This window comes from Schistocerca gregaria, chromosome X, assembly GCF_023897955.1.
Source record: "Schistocerca gregaria isolate iqSchGreg1 chromosome X, iqSchGreg1.2, whole genome shotgun sequence".
Taxonomy (NCBI): domain Eukaryota; kingdom Metazoa; phylum Arthropoda; class Insecta; order Orthoptera; family Acrididae; genus Schistocerca; species Schistocerca gregaria.
Genome location: NC_064931.1, coordinates 680554810 through 680573994, shown reverse-complemented (window position 1 = coordinate 680573994; position 19185 = coordinate 680554810).

Sequence of the window (19185 nt, the reverse complement as noted above, 5' to 3'; positions counted from 1 at the left end):
CAGTGAAGTTTTCTGTGAGTCCATTATCACATTTAATTATGTACTGAGTTGACTATTTCTTCATATTAACTAAAGGAATAACTTTTTTAACTTTATTTTACAAAATTTGCTATTACTGTGTGATCTACGTTCTAGGTTATAAGTCCATTTTCTAGTACATAACTTGTTCTGAAGCTGAGAACCAAGAAGGTATAAACAAGTCAACTTTGTAATCTATCGATTCGTAACTTAAACTATAAAAGTTACCTCTGTTGACAATTTTAACACAGTTGTATATGTATTTTACAGAATACAATAGGACTGTGAAGAAACATCCATTGGGTAGAGGTACTTGCTGTGGAATGAGAATTTGTATCATTATTTATTAATGAAGGCACCAAGGTTCTTCTCCTATGTCGAAACAGTGACATTATCTAAGTTCTGAGCTCAGTTTGCTCTTTCTATAGCAAATGTGGGACTAAACACATGTGTTTCTTAATTTCTAATATTTCGAACTGACTGACCTTTCTACCCTCTGCTAGTTTTAAGTTTCTCCATGATCGAAAGCTCATTACTCTTCTTATATTGAAGCTGCTGTTATGGCTGTGCCTTCTTCATTTCTTCTATACACTGTACTACATTTTTCTATAGGGCTCAGTCTAGATCTACTCTTACTTGGTCTAAAACTTGGTGTTTTGTTATCATGCCTGGGACATATTTGTTACATTTTGATATTAACTTTTCTTATGGTCCTGGTACAGTTAATGTTAGTAAGTCCACAATTACATCTGAAAATTGGATTGGCTGTTTTGGGGTTAGAGTTATTTCGTTCTATGACAATAACTGTTCTAACTTACTTCTTTGACAGGACAACATACCACAGTATTCTTGAACATTGCTTAAACGAAAACAACAAATCCATGATCGATGTTAAAAGTCCTACATTAAAGGGAAAGAGTGCAAGGCTCAGTCAATTAGAAACATCAGAAATTAAGAAATACATATGTGTATCCCTACATTTACTATTGAGTGAGCTAACTCTGGTAAATTATTCACACCTTTTGGCTAATGTTACAACATTTTCACAGGAGAAGAACATTGATGCCTTCATTCATAAATAGATAGTGCCTGAACTTCCCATTCCTATACACATAACTGTACATCAATGTATGTGTGCTCATAGTTATTGTAAATGCTGTCTTTATGAATTTTCTAAAATTCATATGCAACTGTGTCAAAATTGTCAACATGTATAACTTTTATACTTTAAGGCAAGAAACGACAGATTAAGAAGTTGATATGTTTATATTTGCTTGTTTCCCATCTTAGGGATCGGCTACATATTAGAAAATGGGGTTACAAGCCGAAACCAAGGTCATACGGTAATGATATTGTGAGACAAGGTTGAAAAAGTGTTTCGTTGAGTTAATATAGTATATCATTTTTCACAAAGAACCCACAGTTGAATCAATTAAAAAGATTAAGAATGCAAATCAACCAATATTAACTCTGATTCTTTTCTAAGAAGACAAAAGCATGCCAATGTGTATGGTTTAAAAAGCTGTGCCTGGATTACAAAATAACATCAGAGTACGTTACCATCAGAATCAAAAGGAATGAAGCTTACATGAGATATGTGAAGAAGTCAGCAGAAAAACTATGGATAAGATAAGAAATGTCAAATTGGTATCAGGTATGTGATAATACAAATATGAACTTGAAATTCGTATATGTGCAGCTTACTCACAACCTACAGCTGTGTGAATTCATCAGGCTGAACAATACAGTTATAGAAATAGTTTCAAACATAATTTATAATGCATTTTCCTGTCAAAAGAACAAGTTAGAAAAGTTATTGTCTCTGAAGGCGAGAGGTATAACCTCAAAAGAGCCAGTCTGGTTTAAGATAGAATTAAGAACTTATCAACAGAACCTGAAGAAAACTTATTTTGAAAAGGCCACAAGTACATCTCATCCAAGATACCGAAACTACAAGAGTTAGACTATCCAAGAATAGATCTAGAATTAGTTCTGTGGAAAGATATAGCTACAAAAGTACAGTGTGCAGAAGATATTAAGCAGGCACATACACAACAACAGCTTCAGTACAGGAAGGACATAGAGTTCTTACTATGGAGAAACTTAAAACTATGGCCACACGGGGTAACTGTGCGGTCTGAGGCGTCTTGTCACAGTCTGCGTGGCTCCCCCCGGCGGAGGTTCGAGTCCTCCCTCAGGCATGTCATCCTTAGGGTAATGTAGTTTAAGTTACATTAAGTAGTGTGTATAAATAGGGACCGATGACCTCAGCAGTTTGGCACCATAAGACCTTACCACAAATTTCCAAATTTAAAACGATGATTGAGAGCAGTAATCTGATTCTGACTACAGCTGATAAAGGAGAGACTGTATTGACCTTGAAGAAAACAGATTACACAAGCAAAGTGGAACAATTTATCCAGTCAGTGCAACTATTAAAACTACAGAAAGATCTAATAGCTAAATATAGTGATCAGACTAAGCAGTTAGTAAACAAGTGCTCCAATATTTTTTTTGTGAATACGTTTATAAGAGTAATCTTCAAATGAATCCTAGGGCTCCACAACTGTATAGCCTACCAGAACGCCACAAATCAGAAATGACAGTACAACCAGAGGTATCTGCAATACAAGCATCATTGCACCATATTGCAAGGAAGGGTAACACCATCTTGATGAAAAATGTGGACTTCAAAGGGAAACATAGCATTAAGAACAATTTAGATTTATTATCAATTTAACAGATGTTTGCATTCCAACAAATTCGAAATTAGTCTCTTTTGATGTACACAGCTCATTTTCGAGGATTGTTATGAAACGTTGTGTAGATATTGTTTCGCAATCATTATACATACACAACATTAATCCATAAGAACGTCTAAGCTTAATGGTTGTGGTAGAATGTTGTTTAAATGAAAATTATTTCTACTTTCAAGGGCGCTATTATAAGAAAGCATATAGTCTGGCAATGGGCTCACCCTTATCCCCCATGTCAGCAGAAATGTTCATGGATTAATGGGGGACAGATTTTCTTTAGAATGAACCACTGGCAAATCATGTTGTGTTTTGGTATAGATATTTCGATGATATACTTTGTATGTTGAATGGTTCCACTAGATAACTCCAGAAGTTCCTGGAAAATATGAATCAGTGACATACTATCATTAAGGGCACTGTGGAGTTGGGAGGGGGGGGGGGGTTCCACCATTAATTTCCTAGAAAATTACATATAGAAAATACCAACTAAAACTTTAAAAATTACAAGAAAGACTCCTTTAGTGACACATCCATCCTAGCTTCCTCTCAACATCCAACAACTTACAAACATGCAGCATTTCACCAGATAATCCGCTAATCCCTTTCTTTCCCCAGCCCTCAAGAAGACTATGGACCAGGGACTTAGTGCAACAAAGACTATAGCCATAACTAGTGAATCTGAATAAAATATTATCAACAGAATTATCAATGGAAGAAACTGAAGATGCAAGCCAGATACTTACTGCATGCAGTGAACAATGTAGGTAGATGGGAAAGGTAATGGTGAAGTGTACCTTTTATAGATAAAATTTCAAGTGGGATTAGTGACATTTTAAAGGCAACTGTCTATGTTTTTCTATGTCCCACAGACATTAGGTAGATGCTTACTCAGCTAAAATGATAAACAACCAGCCTCCATGAAAAGTGAGGTTTATTTGGTCATCTGAAATAGAACACCATATAAGCCAGAAACAAAAGAAGCCACATTCATCTTTTACCAAACATTGCTTAAATGAAAACCACAAATAGATAACATATGTCGAAATACCAAACACTGAGGGAAAGGGTACAAAGTTCAGTCTGTTAGATATATTAGAAATTAAGAAACAGTTGTATGTATCACCATATCTAACGCTGAATGAGCAAACTCTGTTCAGTTAATCACCCCTTTTAAACACTCGTACAACTTCTCAACTTCTACAGAGGATAGAAACATTGGTGCCTTCATTCATAAGTAGATAAGTGCAGTGTGTTTGTGTAACAAGGTGGGCAAACGCTATATAATGATTAAAAGATAAATATATTTATTTAGAATATATTCGATATAAAGCATATATAACTTTGTATCCTGTCTCTCTGCAGCCTCTCTTTCTGCTTACTAGTGCTGGTTATCATTATTCACTAGAAGTCATTGTGGCACTTGCGTCATGTTAGGTTCATGAAGTCATCATTGGATTCATGCTATGTTCCTAAGATCTTACTGCCCTGTATGGCATAACCTTGGTGTGAATGCAGAGTAGTCTAAGGATAATCTGAGGGCAACATGACTCACAGCTCTGAGTACGGCAGCTTAGAAAGACGCAAGGACCAATAGCAACTTCAGGTGTAAAGTGATGCGAATTTGGTGTTCTCTGGTGACGCTACCTGGTAACGTCTGATGAGCGCACTGTAGGAGCAACTCATGGTGGCTGATTTAAATGTTTCTTCTATGAAGGTAAGGGAGACACGAGTCATACTGAGTTCAGTCGATAAAGTAATAATAAAGTTTGAGAAACAAGTGTAAAAGGTATTTCGTTTAGTTGATACAATACACAATGTTTCAGCAGGAACCCACACTTGCAACTAATTAAAATCACAGATTCTTGTTTTCATTATTGAAAACTGATTAACATATTAGTATGGGTTAAATTATTCCAGATGCAATTGACATGTAACTAATTGAACTGAAGTATTATTGAGGGTACACAGTCTAGTGTAAATGTTCCCTTAGGGGTTAGTGAAGAAGACAGGAACACTGCTAAATTTTACCGACTACTTGCATTCTGTTTTACTGGAAAAGTGTGGTAATGCCCATTAATAAAAAGTAATATAAATCTAGCAGTAGGTGTGACATGTATGTTCGACCCCAATCTCCAAAATGACAAATTTTTGTATGACTATAGGTAATTCTTAGACATTTTTCATCAAAATTTACAAGTTCTATTAAATAAGTCCTCAAACCATGGGACACCGTCGGCGCACCGCTTTTTACACAAAATCAACTTATATTTCTAAATAAACATAACATATTGACGATGATAAAATTAATCCAGGTACCCATCATGAAATATAATGCAAGTGATGACAAATGAAATACATACAACTTGTGATGATAATAAATAAAATAAATACAACTAATCGTAAATGAAATATACACACACTGACAATGAATTTAATATAAAGCAAGAACTGATGATGATAAATCAAATATATGCATACTGATGATAATGATAAATGAAATATATACAAATAATGATAATAACAAATGAAATATGTACAACTGATTATAGTGATTAATGAAAAATATAAAACTAGTGATAGTTATGTTATTTACAATACATCTACAGTAAACTATAAGCCCCTGATGGAAGTGTATGTCTTCCATAACTCATAATGTCCCTTTCATCATCACGTTTACTTAATGCTATTTTACTTAATTTTGCCATTTATATTTGATGTTTACAATTTCTAATTAAATTTATCCATCTAAATGTTTCACTGTTATTGAGTAATCATGCTTGGTGGTAGTCTATGTGATCTTATTCTTCACTATCAACTTTTTAAACCTTCTTATTTTTTACATTCAACATTTCTGACATGATGTGCATACTTCTTACAAGAGAAACTCTCCATCGCACCACTCTCAGCTTTAGTGGTAAGAGAGCCCAGCAGACAGCCCATCAAAAACTGAACACAACTCAATCATGAAAGTAGGAAGAAGGTGATCTGGACTGTAGAAAAAAAAGCAAAGCAGAAACAGTGAACGGTCCAAAGACGAGAAGTGCAATATAGAGCAGCAGGGAAGAGAAACGGCGTAGTGGATAAGCGGTTATGGTACTGAATTTCCCCATGGGCGAGCCTTGTTCAAACCTCCCATGTGCCAGTTTTCTTTCAATGTTCGCTTCATTCAAATTTGTGTCTGTGTCGTGGTGCAATGTCCATTCGCAACAGTGGGTGTAAAGTAGGGACCTATAATGACAGCTGATTCTGCAAAACTACTCTATTACTAGCCGAAAGGAAATGGCTTTCGAATGGTAACCTCAAATGCAAGCCTTTCGGCATAACACTGTTTTGGTGACTTGTGCATAAGTGTCGCTGCATTTATATTGAAGCAGCTTTTTACTTGGCCTCACAAGACTGTATGGACATCCTTCCAAACCATCCTGACACAATAAATTGGCAAGTGGTCAAAGAAAATTTAATCTGGGACCTCAGCATTAGTACCCAAAAGCGTTATCTACTAGCCTATGTGGTTAATTGCTTTCACAGTTGCTATATTAGCTTTTACTACTGTGACATCAGAAGACTATGTGATGTCTACTGGAGGTGTGACACTGTGATGGACGAGGAGACTGAAAATGTAGTAAAATTGGTAAGCATGGATTTGAACAAGAAGTTGGCGTTATCATCCTTGACTGAAACAACAGACGACGAACCAACAACACCACTATGGAAAGTAGCGTCATCACAGGAGGAGATAGTTTTGTAGATACTGCCAGCAAGTGTCATGAGCAGCTTATGTGAGAAATACAGTACATCATGTTTCTGTTCTTGTTCTAAATGTGCACTGCATTCAGTACCACTTAAAGATATGTAGTGTGTCATAAAGATCCAATTGTAAGAGTACTAGAATATATGTTGTTGCTACCTCCCCTCCCTTATTGTCAGTGTAAATACAACAATGCTGCCACTGTGCCCATGTTACCAGTTTAGTTTTCCGAGTAATACAGTATTTTGTGGGCATGAAGAAGAGCTATTCAAATTCATACATTGATACTTCAATTTCATAGTCCTTCATATCTCTAGTCTTCATTTTAAACAGTCTGCAACCATGTTTGCGCCCCTATGAACCGCCAGAGTGGCAACTGAAATCGTCTGATCCCTGGCGCATTCAGTTCTGAGCGGAAACATTCAATCATTTTAGCATTATTGAAACATTATTGCTGACTGAACTGTGCTATCGCATGTTGTCACTGTTATTGTCGTTTCGATATTTACTTTTTATTGAGTGCAATAAGTACCTTTTAGTTTTCATCCATGTTTATGAAAAGGCCTTTACCCAGTAGTCAATTTTGTATCTGGATCAAAATGCCAAAACTCTCATTGACTTTAGAATGGAAGAAATCATATGACTAGATAAAAACGATCCTCAAGATACAACTCAATGTGATGTACAGTGCCTACAAATATTCTGAAACTATATTAATTAAATATATTCAAAGAAAATTAACAAATGATGATAGATATTTCTTGTGAAACGTGTACAATAGAAATCATATGACTAGATAAAAACGATCCTCAAGATACAACTCAATGTGATGTACAGTGTCTACAAATATGATTCATATTCTGAAACTATATTAATTAAAGATATTCAAAGAAAATTAACAAATGATGATAGATATTTCTTGTGAAACGTATACAATAGACGAGTGAGAGTATGTGTTTAATAAGATAGTTATTACGACACCAAACATAAAATTTGTGTCATGTACTTTCTGTTCACATCACATTAACATTTACTGAAAGAGGATTATGAGTGAACGAAAAAAATAATCGACTGGACAATCGTTGGTGAAACCAGTCACTTGTCCTATTACTATGTAGTGGTAGTCAGGCACGAATGTACATTCCAGATATGCAGTCACATGGGTTCAGCAGGGAGGTGGGTCAGTCATGTCTTGCACCAACATCTTGTACAGATGTCAGACACCTTGTCGTTATCAAGAGTTATTTGAGGCCTGAGCAATATCAGGGCAGGATCCTTCAACCTGTCATCCAGCCCTAAGACAACTATTTAGTAATAGGTTCGTCTTTCGAGACGATAATGCACGAGTACACCATGCCCATCTCATGAACACTTTCCTCCAAGAGTTGGGAAACAGCTGAATCGAATGGCCTGAGGTAACTGCTACCATGAACCTGAATGAACATGATTGGGACAAGTTCCACTTGCAGTGTATCGTTACAAGAACCATTGACCTTAGAAGGGACACTGTCAAAGAGTGCCTGAGCAGCAATGTCACAAACACCTTGTGGAAAGCATGCCAAGGAGGACTCAAGCACTTTGCAATGCATGTGGTGGAATAATACAGCGTAGGACCTTAGATAACAGCACAGTACTGCTTCAAAGACGTGTATTTTCGTACCGAGCGAGGTGGCGCATTGGTTAGACACTGGACTCGCATTCGGGAGGACGACGGTTCAATCCCGTGTCCGGCCATCCTGATTTAGGTTTTCCATGATTTCCCTAAATCACTCCAGGCAAATTCCAGGATGGTTCCTCTGAAAGGGCACGACCGACTTCCTTCCCCATCCTTCCTTAATCCGATGAGACCGATGACCACGCTGTTTGGTCTCCTTCCCCAACCAACCAACGTGTATTTTCGAACAGTTTGTGTTTTTATTTCGCAATAAAGTCCTTTTTTTAGTTTTATGAGGACTGTTCTTTTACTTTCTATTGCCCTTGTTTCCACGACCATATCCATTTGTAGATATTCCAGCAGTGCAAAACGTTTTTTTAAATAGTTTATAACATACATAGCAAGAAGCATCTCCTCAAACTCTGCAACAGCAGCTAGTTGGTTACAACTAACAGTTAGTAAATTGGAGGAGTAGGCTACAGATACAGATTTAAAATTTTCTACAAATACACTGATGACCGAAAAAATTATGACCACCTGCTCAATAGCTTGATTGTCTGTCTTCGAAACGAAATATATCACTCAATCTGCGTACCTGGGATCTGACAGTTTGTTCGTATGCCTGTGGAGGTATGTTGTATTAAATGTCTATGCACAGGTCACTTGATTCGCTTAAAAAACAGGCCGCTGATTTGCGTGCACGGTGATGGCACCCGACAGCGACCCAGATGGATTCCATAGGATTTACATGAGGCAAATTTGTTCGCCGAGACCTTAACGTGAGTGCACTACACTGCTCCTCAAACAATTGTATAACAGTGCTGGCTCTGAGCATGAGGGGATGTAGGTGGTTCTCAGCTGTCAGCGTGTCTTCTATTATTACCGTAGGTCCCATGCAAGCACATGAGAATGTCTCCAATAGCATAATGCTGCTCCCACTAGCCTGCATAGGTAGCTCGCTGCTCTTTTCGACCCGCCGTTCACCTCGATGACGTCGTTAGTGGAGACGACCAACGACCTAGTGTAGCAAAAATGCGTTTCACACAAAAAGCCAATATATTTCCATTGATCGACGGTCGAATCCCGATGGTTCCATACTCACTGCAATCGTAATTGACGATGTCGTTGCGTCAACATGTGAAGACATAGGAACAGTATGCTGTGGAACTTCATGTTCGGCAATATATGATGTACAGTGTGCTCTGAAACACTTGTGGGTACACCAACATTTTGCTCTTTTGTAGAGGTGCCACAGATCACCATCTCTCCTAGTTTAAAGAGCACACAAGTCTCATGTGCGTCTAACTATTTAGTGCCTGCGGTAGTTTCACTGCCCTTCTACCTCTTTTTGTGGTTGCTCATGACAGTAGCACGCCAACACTCGACCAGCTACGCCATTATCAAGATACTCGTTCAAAGGCTCTGTTTAATAATGATTTGCTCTTTGGCAAAGTTACTTATCTCAATGGATTTCCCCATTTCCAGTACATATCTTCGCTAGAGTGATTCCCCGACCACATCTGGTCCACTTACATATTTTTGTTAGCTCATCATGTACCCAAAACGCCACCTGGCGGAATCCAATATGATGGTGCGCAGGATCATAAAGTTTCAGTTTATCAGTGTAAATGTATATTTGTTGATTTTAGCTAAACTTGTCAGAGTTTCAGTCAACTGGACATGCAAAAGTGGGACACTCTTAAACATTTCAAAATTTTGGTGATGTTGGTGGTTCTCACATTTTATTCTAGGCTGCCATGTTAATGAAAATAAGGACCTTGAAAGTACTAAACGTCTTGATGTGTTTTAACCACAGGTCTTTGGGAGCAGACAAAGCAAAACCACTCCAGTTTTATAATGCTTTTGTGTGATCTTAGCTATATTACTGGTGTGAAGTGTGTATATTAGTGAGACCTACTTGTCCCAAGATAGGTGAAGCTATCTGACTTGATGGGTCCAGTCTGATAACAGGTACCCACAGGATGAACCCCACACTCACCATCTGGGCTGAGGGTAGGGCCCTGTCATCACCTGGTGGAATTCCATGATGGTTCATTAAGAGTATAAGGATTCTCACTTTCCCAGAATCACCAGCATACCAAACCATTGCTCATCCTACTACAGGACCAATATTCGCAAATATTTCATGTTCATCAACGTACTATGTGATCTGCTTAAGGTATTACCTAGCATTTTGCTTAGGTTAAGTACCTGTCCAAACCTAGAGTTGCAGTCGACTGCCAGTCTGGTTAGTGAAGAGGTCCAGAGTAATTTTAGATGTAGTAAGGTACAGAAAGTGTGCACTACTACATATGTTTATATTTACATGTTTAATGAAATTTTGAGTGAGTACTGCAACTAAATAACAGCACTTACAGATGGGTCTAAGCAAGGAGACCCACACTGACTGCCCTAAGGCTTTCCTGGTGTGTGTCGTCAACAACGGCTTTGCAAATGAATTTACAAAATTTAATGCCATTTATATTCAGTCTCACTGGAACTCCATCGGTGAATTTGGGCTGATTAGTTTGTCATCCGCTCCAAATCTTTAAGTGTTCTTCAATTTATTTATCCAGCAAATAATCATGTTTCTGTTCTTGTTCTAAATGTGCACTGCATTCAGTACCACTTAAATATATGTAGTGTGTCATAAAGATCCAATTGTAAGAGTACTAGAATATATGTTGTTGCTACCTCCCCTCCCTTCATGTCAGTGTAAATACAACAATGCTGCCACTGTGCCCATGTTACCAGTTTAGTTTTCCGAGTAATACAGTATTTTGTGGGCATGAAGAAGAGCTATTCAAATTCATACATTGATACTTCAATTTCATAGTCCTTCATATCTCTAGTCTTCATTTTAAACAGTCTGCAACCATGTTTGCGCCCCTATGAACCGCCAGAGTGGCAACTGAAATCGTCTGATCCCTGGCGCATTCAGTTCTGAGCGGAAACATTCAATCATTTTAGCATTATTGAAACATTATTGCTGACTGAACTGTGCTATCGCATGTTGTCACTGTTATTGTCGTTTCGATATTTACTTTTTATTGAGTGCAATAAGTACCTTTTAGTTTTCATCCATGTTTATGAAAAGGCCTTTACCCAGTAGTCAATTTTGTATCTGGATCAAAATGCCAAAACTCTCATTGACTTTAGAATGGAAGAAATCATATGACTAGATAAAAACGATCCTCAAGATACAACTCAATGTGATGTACAGTGCCTACGAATATTCTGAAACTATATTAATTAAATATATTCAAAGAAAATTAACAAATGATGACAGATATTTCTTGTGAAACGTGTACAATAGAAATCATATGACTAGATAAAAACGATCCTCAAGATACAACTCAATGTGATGTACAGTGTCTACGAATATGATTCATATTCTGAAACTATATTAATTATAGATATTCAAAGAAAATTAACAAATGATGATAGATATTTCTTGTGAAACGTATACAATAGAAGAGTGAGAGTATGTGTTTAATAAGATAGTTATTACGACACCAAACATAAAATTTGTGTCATGTACTTTCTGTTCACATCACATTAACATTTACTGAAAGAGGATTATGAGTGAACGAAAAAAATAATCGACTGGACAATCGTTGGTGAAACCAGTCACTTGTCCTATTACCATGTAGTGGTAGTCAGGCACGAATGTACATTCCAGATATGCAGTCACATGGGTTCAGCAGGGAGGTGGGTCAGTCATGTCTTGCACCAACATCTTGTACAGATGTCAGACACCTTGTCGTTATCAAGAGTTATTTGAGGCCTGAGCAATATCAGGGCAGGATCCTTCAACCTGTCATCCAGCCCTAAGACAACTATTTAGTAATAGGTTCGTCTTTCGAGACGATAATGCACGAGTACACCATGCCCATCTCATGAACACTTTCCTCCAAGAGTTGGGAAACAGCTGAATCGAATGGCCTGAGGTAACTGCTACCATGAACCTGAATGAACATGATTGGGACAAGTTCCACTTGCAGTGTATCGTTACAAGAACCATTGACCTTAGAAGGGACACTGTCAAAGAGTGCCTGAGCAGCAATGTCACAAACACCTTGTGGAAAGCATGCCAAGGAGGACTCAAGCACTTTGCAATGCATGTGGTGGAATAATACAGCGTAGGACCTTAGATAACAGCACAGTACTGCTTCAAAGACGTGTATTTTCGTACCGAGCGAGGTGGCGCAGTGGTTAGACACTGGACTCGCATTCGGGAGGACGACGGTTCAATCCCGTGTCCGGCCATCCTGATTTAGGTTTTCCATGATTTCCCTAAATCACTCCAGGCAAATTCCAGGATGGTTCCTCTGAAAGGGCACGACCGACTTCCTTCCCCATCCTTCCTTAATCCGATGAGACCGATGACCACGCTGTTTGGTCTCCTTCCCCAACCAACCAACGTGTATTTTCGAACAGTTTGTGTTTTTATTTCGCAATAAAGTCCTTTTTTTAGTTTTATGAGGACTGTTCTTTTACTTTCTATTGCCCTTGTTTCCACGACCATATCCATTTGTAGATATTCCAGCAGTGCAAAACGTTTTTTTAAATAGTTTATAACATACATAGCAAGAAGCATCTCCTCAAACTCTGCAACAGCAGCTAGTTGGTTACAACTAACAGTTAGTAAATTGGAGGAGTAGGCTACAGATACAGATTTAAAATTTTCTACAAATACACTGATGACCGAAAAAATTATGACCACCTGCTCAATAGCTTGATTGTCAGTCTTCGAAACGAAATATATCACTCAATCTGCGTACCTGGGATCTGACAGTTTGTTCGTATGCCTGTGGAGGTATGTTGTATTAAATGTCTATGCACAGGTCACTTGATTCGCTTAAAAAACAGGCCGCTGATTTGCGTGCACGGTGATGGCACCCGACAGCGACCCAGATGGATTCCATAGGATTTACATGAGGCAAATTTGTTCGCCGAGACCTTAACGTGAGTGCACTACACTGCTCCTCAAACAATTGTATAACAGTGCTGGCTCTGAGCATGAGGGGATGTAGGTGGTTCTCAGCTGTCAGCGTGTCTTCTATTATTACCGTAGGTCCCATGCAAGCACATGAGAATGTCTCCAATAGCATAATGCTGCTCCCACTAGCCTGCGTAGGTAGCTCGCTGCTCTTTTCGACCCGCCGTTCACCTCGATGACGTCGTTAGTGGAGACGACCAACGACCTAGTGTAGCAAAAATGCGTTTCACACAAAAAGCCAATATATTTCCATTGATCGACGGTCGAATCCCGATGGTTCCATACTCACTGCAATCGTAATTGACGATGTCGTTGCGTCAACATGTGAAGACATAGGAACAGTATGCTGTGGAACTTCATGTTCGGCAATATATGATGTACAGTGTGCTCTGAAACACTTGTGGGTACACCAACATTTTGCTCTTTTGTAGAGGTGCCACAGATCACCATCTCTCCTAGTTTAAAGAGCACACAAGTCTCATGTGCGTCTAACTATTTAGTGCCTGCGGTAGTTTCACTGCCCTTCTACCTCTTTTTGTGGTTGCTCATGACAGTAGCACGCCAACACTCGACCAGCTACGCCATTATCAAGATACTCGTTCAAAGGCTCTGTTTAATAATGATTTGCTCTTTGGCAAAGTTACTTATCTCAATGGATTTCCCCATTTCCAGTACATATCTTCGCTAGAGTGATTCCCCGACCACATCTGGTCCACTTACATATTTTTGTTAGCTCATCATGTACCCAAAACGCCACCTGGCGGAATCCAATATGATGGTGCGCAGGATCATAAAGTTTCAGTTTATCAGTGTAAATGTATATTTGTTGATTTTAGCTAAACTTGTCAGAGTTTCAGTCAACTGGACATGCAAAAGTGGGACACTCTTAAACATTTCAAAATTTTGGTGATGTTGGTGGTTCTCACATTTTATTCTAGGCTGCCATGTTAATGAAAATAAGGACCTTGAAAGTACTAAACGTCTTGATGTGTTTTAACCACAGGTCTTTGGGAGCAGACAAAGCAAAACCACTCCAGTTTTATAATGCTTTTGTGTGATCTTAGCTATATTACTGGTGTGAAGTGTGTATATTAGTGAGACCTACTTGTCCCAAGATAGGTGAAGCTATCTGACTTGATGGGTCCAGTCTGATAACAGGTACCCACAGGATGAACCACACACTCACCATCTGGGCTGAGGGTAGGGCCCTGTCATCACCTGGTGGAATTCCATGATGGTTCATTAAGAGTATAAGGATTCTCACTTTCCCAGAATCACCAGCATACCAAACCATTGCTCATCCTACTACAGGACCAATATTCACAAATATTTCATGTTCATCAACGTACTATGTGATCTGCTTAAGGTATTACCTAGCATTTTGCTTAGGTTAAGTACCTGTCCAAACCTAGAGTTGCAGTCAACTGCCAGTCTGGTTAGTGAAGAGGTCCAGAGTAATTTTAGATGTAGTAAGGTACAGAAAGTGTGCACTACTACATATGTTTATATTTACATGTTTAATGAAATTTTGAGTGAGTACTGCAACTAAATAACAGCACTTACAGATGGGTCTAAGCAAGGAGACCCACACTGACTGCCCTAAGGCTTTCCTGGTGTGTGTCGTCAACAACGGCTTTGCAAATGAATTTACAAAATTTAATGCCATTTATATTCAGTCTCACTGGAACTCCATCGGTGAATTTGGGCTGATTAGTTTGTCATCCGCTCCAAATCTTTAAGTGTTCTTCAATTTATTTATCCAGCAAATAATCATGTTTCTGTTCTTGTTCTAAATGTGCACTGCATTCAGTACCACTTAAATATATGTAGTGTGTCATAAAGATCCAATTGTAAGAGTACTAGAATATATGTTGTTGCTACCTCCCCTCCCTTCATGTCAGTGTAAATACAACAATGCTGCCACTGTGCCCATGTTACCAGTTTAGTTTTCCGAGTAATACAGTATTTTGTGGGCATGAAGAAGAGCTATTCAAATTCATACATTGATACTTCAATTTCATAGTCCTTCATATCTCTAGTCTTCATTTTAAACAGTCTGCAACCATGTTTGCGCCCCTATGAACCGCCAGAGTGGCAACTGAAATCGTCTGATCCCTGGCGCATTCAGTTCTGAGCGGAAACATTCAATCATTTTAGCATTATTGAAACATTATTGCTGACTGAACTGTGCTATCGCATGTTGTCACTGTTATTGTCGTTTCGATATTTACTTTTTATTGAGTGCAATAAGTACCTTTTAGTTTTCATCCATGTTTATGAAAAGGCCTTTACCCAGTAGTCAATTTTGTATCTGGATCAAAATGCCAAAACTCTCATTGACTTTAGAATGGAAGAAATCATATGACTAGATAAAAACGATCCTCAAGATACAACTCAATGTGATGTACAGTGCCTACGAATATTCTGAAACTATATTAATTAAATATATTCAAAGAAAATTAACAAATGATGACAGATATTTCTTGTGAAACGTGTACAATAGAAATCATATGACTAGATAAAAACGATCCTCAAGATACAACTCAATGTGATGTACAGTGTCTACGAATATGATTCATATTCTGAAACTATATTAATTATAGATATTCAAAGAAAATTAACAAATGATGATAGATATTTCTTGTGAAACGTATACAATAGACGAGTGAGAGTATGTGTTTAATAAGATAGTTATTACGACACCAAACATAAAATTTGTGTCATGTACTTTCTGTTCACATCACATTAACATTTACTGAAAGAGGATTATGAGTGAACGAAAAAAATAATCGACTGGACAATCGTTGGTGAAACCAGTCACTTGTCCTATTACCATGTAGTGGTAGTCAGGCACGAATGTACATTCCAGATATGCAGTCACATGGGTTCAGCAGGGAGGTGGGTCAGTCATGTCTTGCACCAACATCTTGTACAGATGTCAGACACCTTGTCGTTATCAAGAGTTATTTGAGGCCTGAGCAATATCAGGGCAGGATCCTTCAACCTGTCATCCAGCCCTAAGACAACTATTTAGTAATAGGTTCGTCTTTCGAGACGATAATGCACGAGTACACCATGCCCATCTCATGAACACTTTCCTCCAAGAGTTGGGAAACAGCTGAATCGAATGGCCTGAGGTAACTGCTACCATGAACCTGAATGAACATGATTGGGACAAGTTCCACTTGCAGTGTATCGTTACAAGAACCATTGACCTTAGAAGGGACACTGTCAAAGAGTGCCTGAGCAGCAATGTCACAAACACCTTGTGGAAAGCATGCCAAGGAGGACTCAAGCACTTTGCAATGCATGTGGTGGAATAATACAGCGTAGGACCTTAGATAACAGCACAGTACTGCTTCAAAGACGTGTATTTTCGTACCGAGCGAGGTGGCGCAGTGGTTAGACACTGGACTCGCATTCGGGAGGACGACGGTTCAATCCCGTGTCCGGCCATCCTGATTTAGGTTTTCCATGATTTCCCTAAATCACTCCAGGCAAATTCCAGGATGGTTCCTCTGAAAGGGCACGACCGACTTCCTTCCCCATCCTTCCTTAATCCGATGAGACCGATGACCACGCTGTTTGGTCTCCTTCCCCAACCAACCAACGTGTATTTTCGAACAGTTTGTGTTTTTATTTCGCAATAAAGTCCTTTTTTTAGTTTTATGAGGACTGTTCTTTTACTTTCTATTGCCCTTGTTTCCACGACCATATCCATTTGTAGATATTCCAGCAGTGCAAAACGTTTTTTTAAATAGTTTATAACATACATAGCAAGAAGCATCTCCTCAAACTCTGCAACAGCAGCTAGTTGGTTACAACTAACAGTTAGTAAATTGGAGGAGTAGGCTACAGATACAGATTTAAAATTTTCTACAAATACACTGATGACCGAAAAAATTATGACCACCTGCTCAATAGCTTGATTGTCAGTCTTCGAAACGAAATATATCACTCAATCTGCGTACCTGGGATCTGACAGTTTGTTCGTATGCCTGTGGAGGTATGTTGTATTAAATGTCTATGCACAGGTCACTTGATTCGCTTAAAAAACAGGCCGCTGATTTGCGTGCACGGTGATGGCACCCGACAGCGACCCAGATGGATTCCATAGGATTTACATGAGGCAAATTTGTTCGCCGAGACCTTAACGTGAGTGCACTACACTGCTCCTCAAACAATTGTATAACAGTGCTGGCTCTGAGCATGAGGGGATGTAGGTGGTTCTCAGCTGTCAGCGTGTCTTCTATTATTACCGTAGGTCCCATGCAAGCACATGAGAATGTCTCCAATAGCATAATGCTGCTCCCACTAGCCTGCGTAGGTAGCTCGCTGCTCTTTTCGACCCGCCGTTCACCTCGATGACGTCGTTAGTGGAGACGACCAACGACCTAGTGTAGCAAAAATGCGTTTCACACAAAAAGCCAATATATTTCCATTGATCGACGGTCGAATCCCGATGGTTCCATACTCACTGCAATCGTAATTGACGATGTCGTTGCGTCAACATGTGAAGACATAGGAACAGTATGCTGTGGAACTTCATGTTCGGCAATATATGATGTACAGTGTGCTCTGAAACACTTGTGGGTACACCAACATTTTGCTCTTTTGTAGAGGTGCCACAGATCACCATCTCTCCTAGTTTAAAGAGCACACAAGTCTCATGTGCGTCTAACTATTTAGTGCCTGCGGTAGTTTCACTGCCCTTCTACCTCTTTTTGTGGTTGCTCATGACAGTAGCACGCCAACACTCGACCAGCTACGCCATTATCAAGATACTCGTTCAAAGGCTCTGTTTAATAATGATTTGCTCTTTGGCAAAGTTACTTATCTCAATGGATTTCCCCATTTCCAGTACATATCTTCGCTAGAGTGATTCCCCGACCACATCTGGTCCACTTACATATTTTTGTTAGCTCATCATGTACCCAAAACGCCACCTGGCGGAATCCAATATGATGGTGCGCAGGATCATAAAGTTTCAGTTTATCAGTGTAAATGTATATTTGTTGATTTTAGCTAAACTTGTCAGAGTTTCAGTCAACTGGACATGCAAAAGTGGGACACTCTTAAACATTTCAAAATTTTGGTGATGTTGGTGGTTCTCACATTTTATTCTAGGCTGCCATGTTAATGAAAATAAGGACCTTGAAAGTACTAAACGTCTTGATGTGTTTTAACCACAGGTCTTTGGGAGCAGACAAAGCAAAACCACTCCAGTTTTATAATGCTTTTGTGTGATCTTAGCTATATTACTGGTGTGAAGTGTGTATATTAGTGAGACCTACTTGTCCCAAGATAGGTGAAGCTATCTGACTTGATGGGTCCAGTCTGATAACAGGTACCCACAGGATGAACCACACACTCACCATCTGGGCTGAGGGTAGGGCCCTGTCATCACCTGGTGGAATTCCATGATGGTTCATTAAGAGTATAAGGATTCTCACTTTCCCAGAATCACCAGCATACCAAACCATTGCTCATCCTACTACAGGACCAATATTCACAAATATTTCATGTTCATCAACGTACTATGTGATCTGCTTAAGGTATTACCTAGCATTTTGCTTAGGTTAAGTACCTGTCCAAACCTAGAGTTGCAGTCAACTGCCAGTCTGGTTAGTGAAGAGGTCCAGAGTAATTTTAGATGTAGTAAGGTACAGAAAGTGTGCACTACTACATATGTTTATATTTACATGTTTAATGAAATTTTGAGTGAGTACTGCGACTAAATAACAGCACTTACAGATGGGTCTAAGCAAGGAGACCCACACTGACTGCCCTATGGCTTTCCTGGTGTGTGTCGTCAACAATGGCTTTTCAAATGAATTTACAAAATTTAATGCCATTTATATTCAGTCTCACTGGAACTCCATCGGTGAATTTGGGCTGATTAGTTTGTCATCCGCTCCAAATCTTTAAGTGTTCTTCAATTTATTTATCCAGCAAATAATCATGTTTCTGTTCTTGTTCTAAATGTGCACTGCATTCAGTACCACTT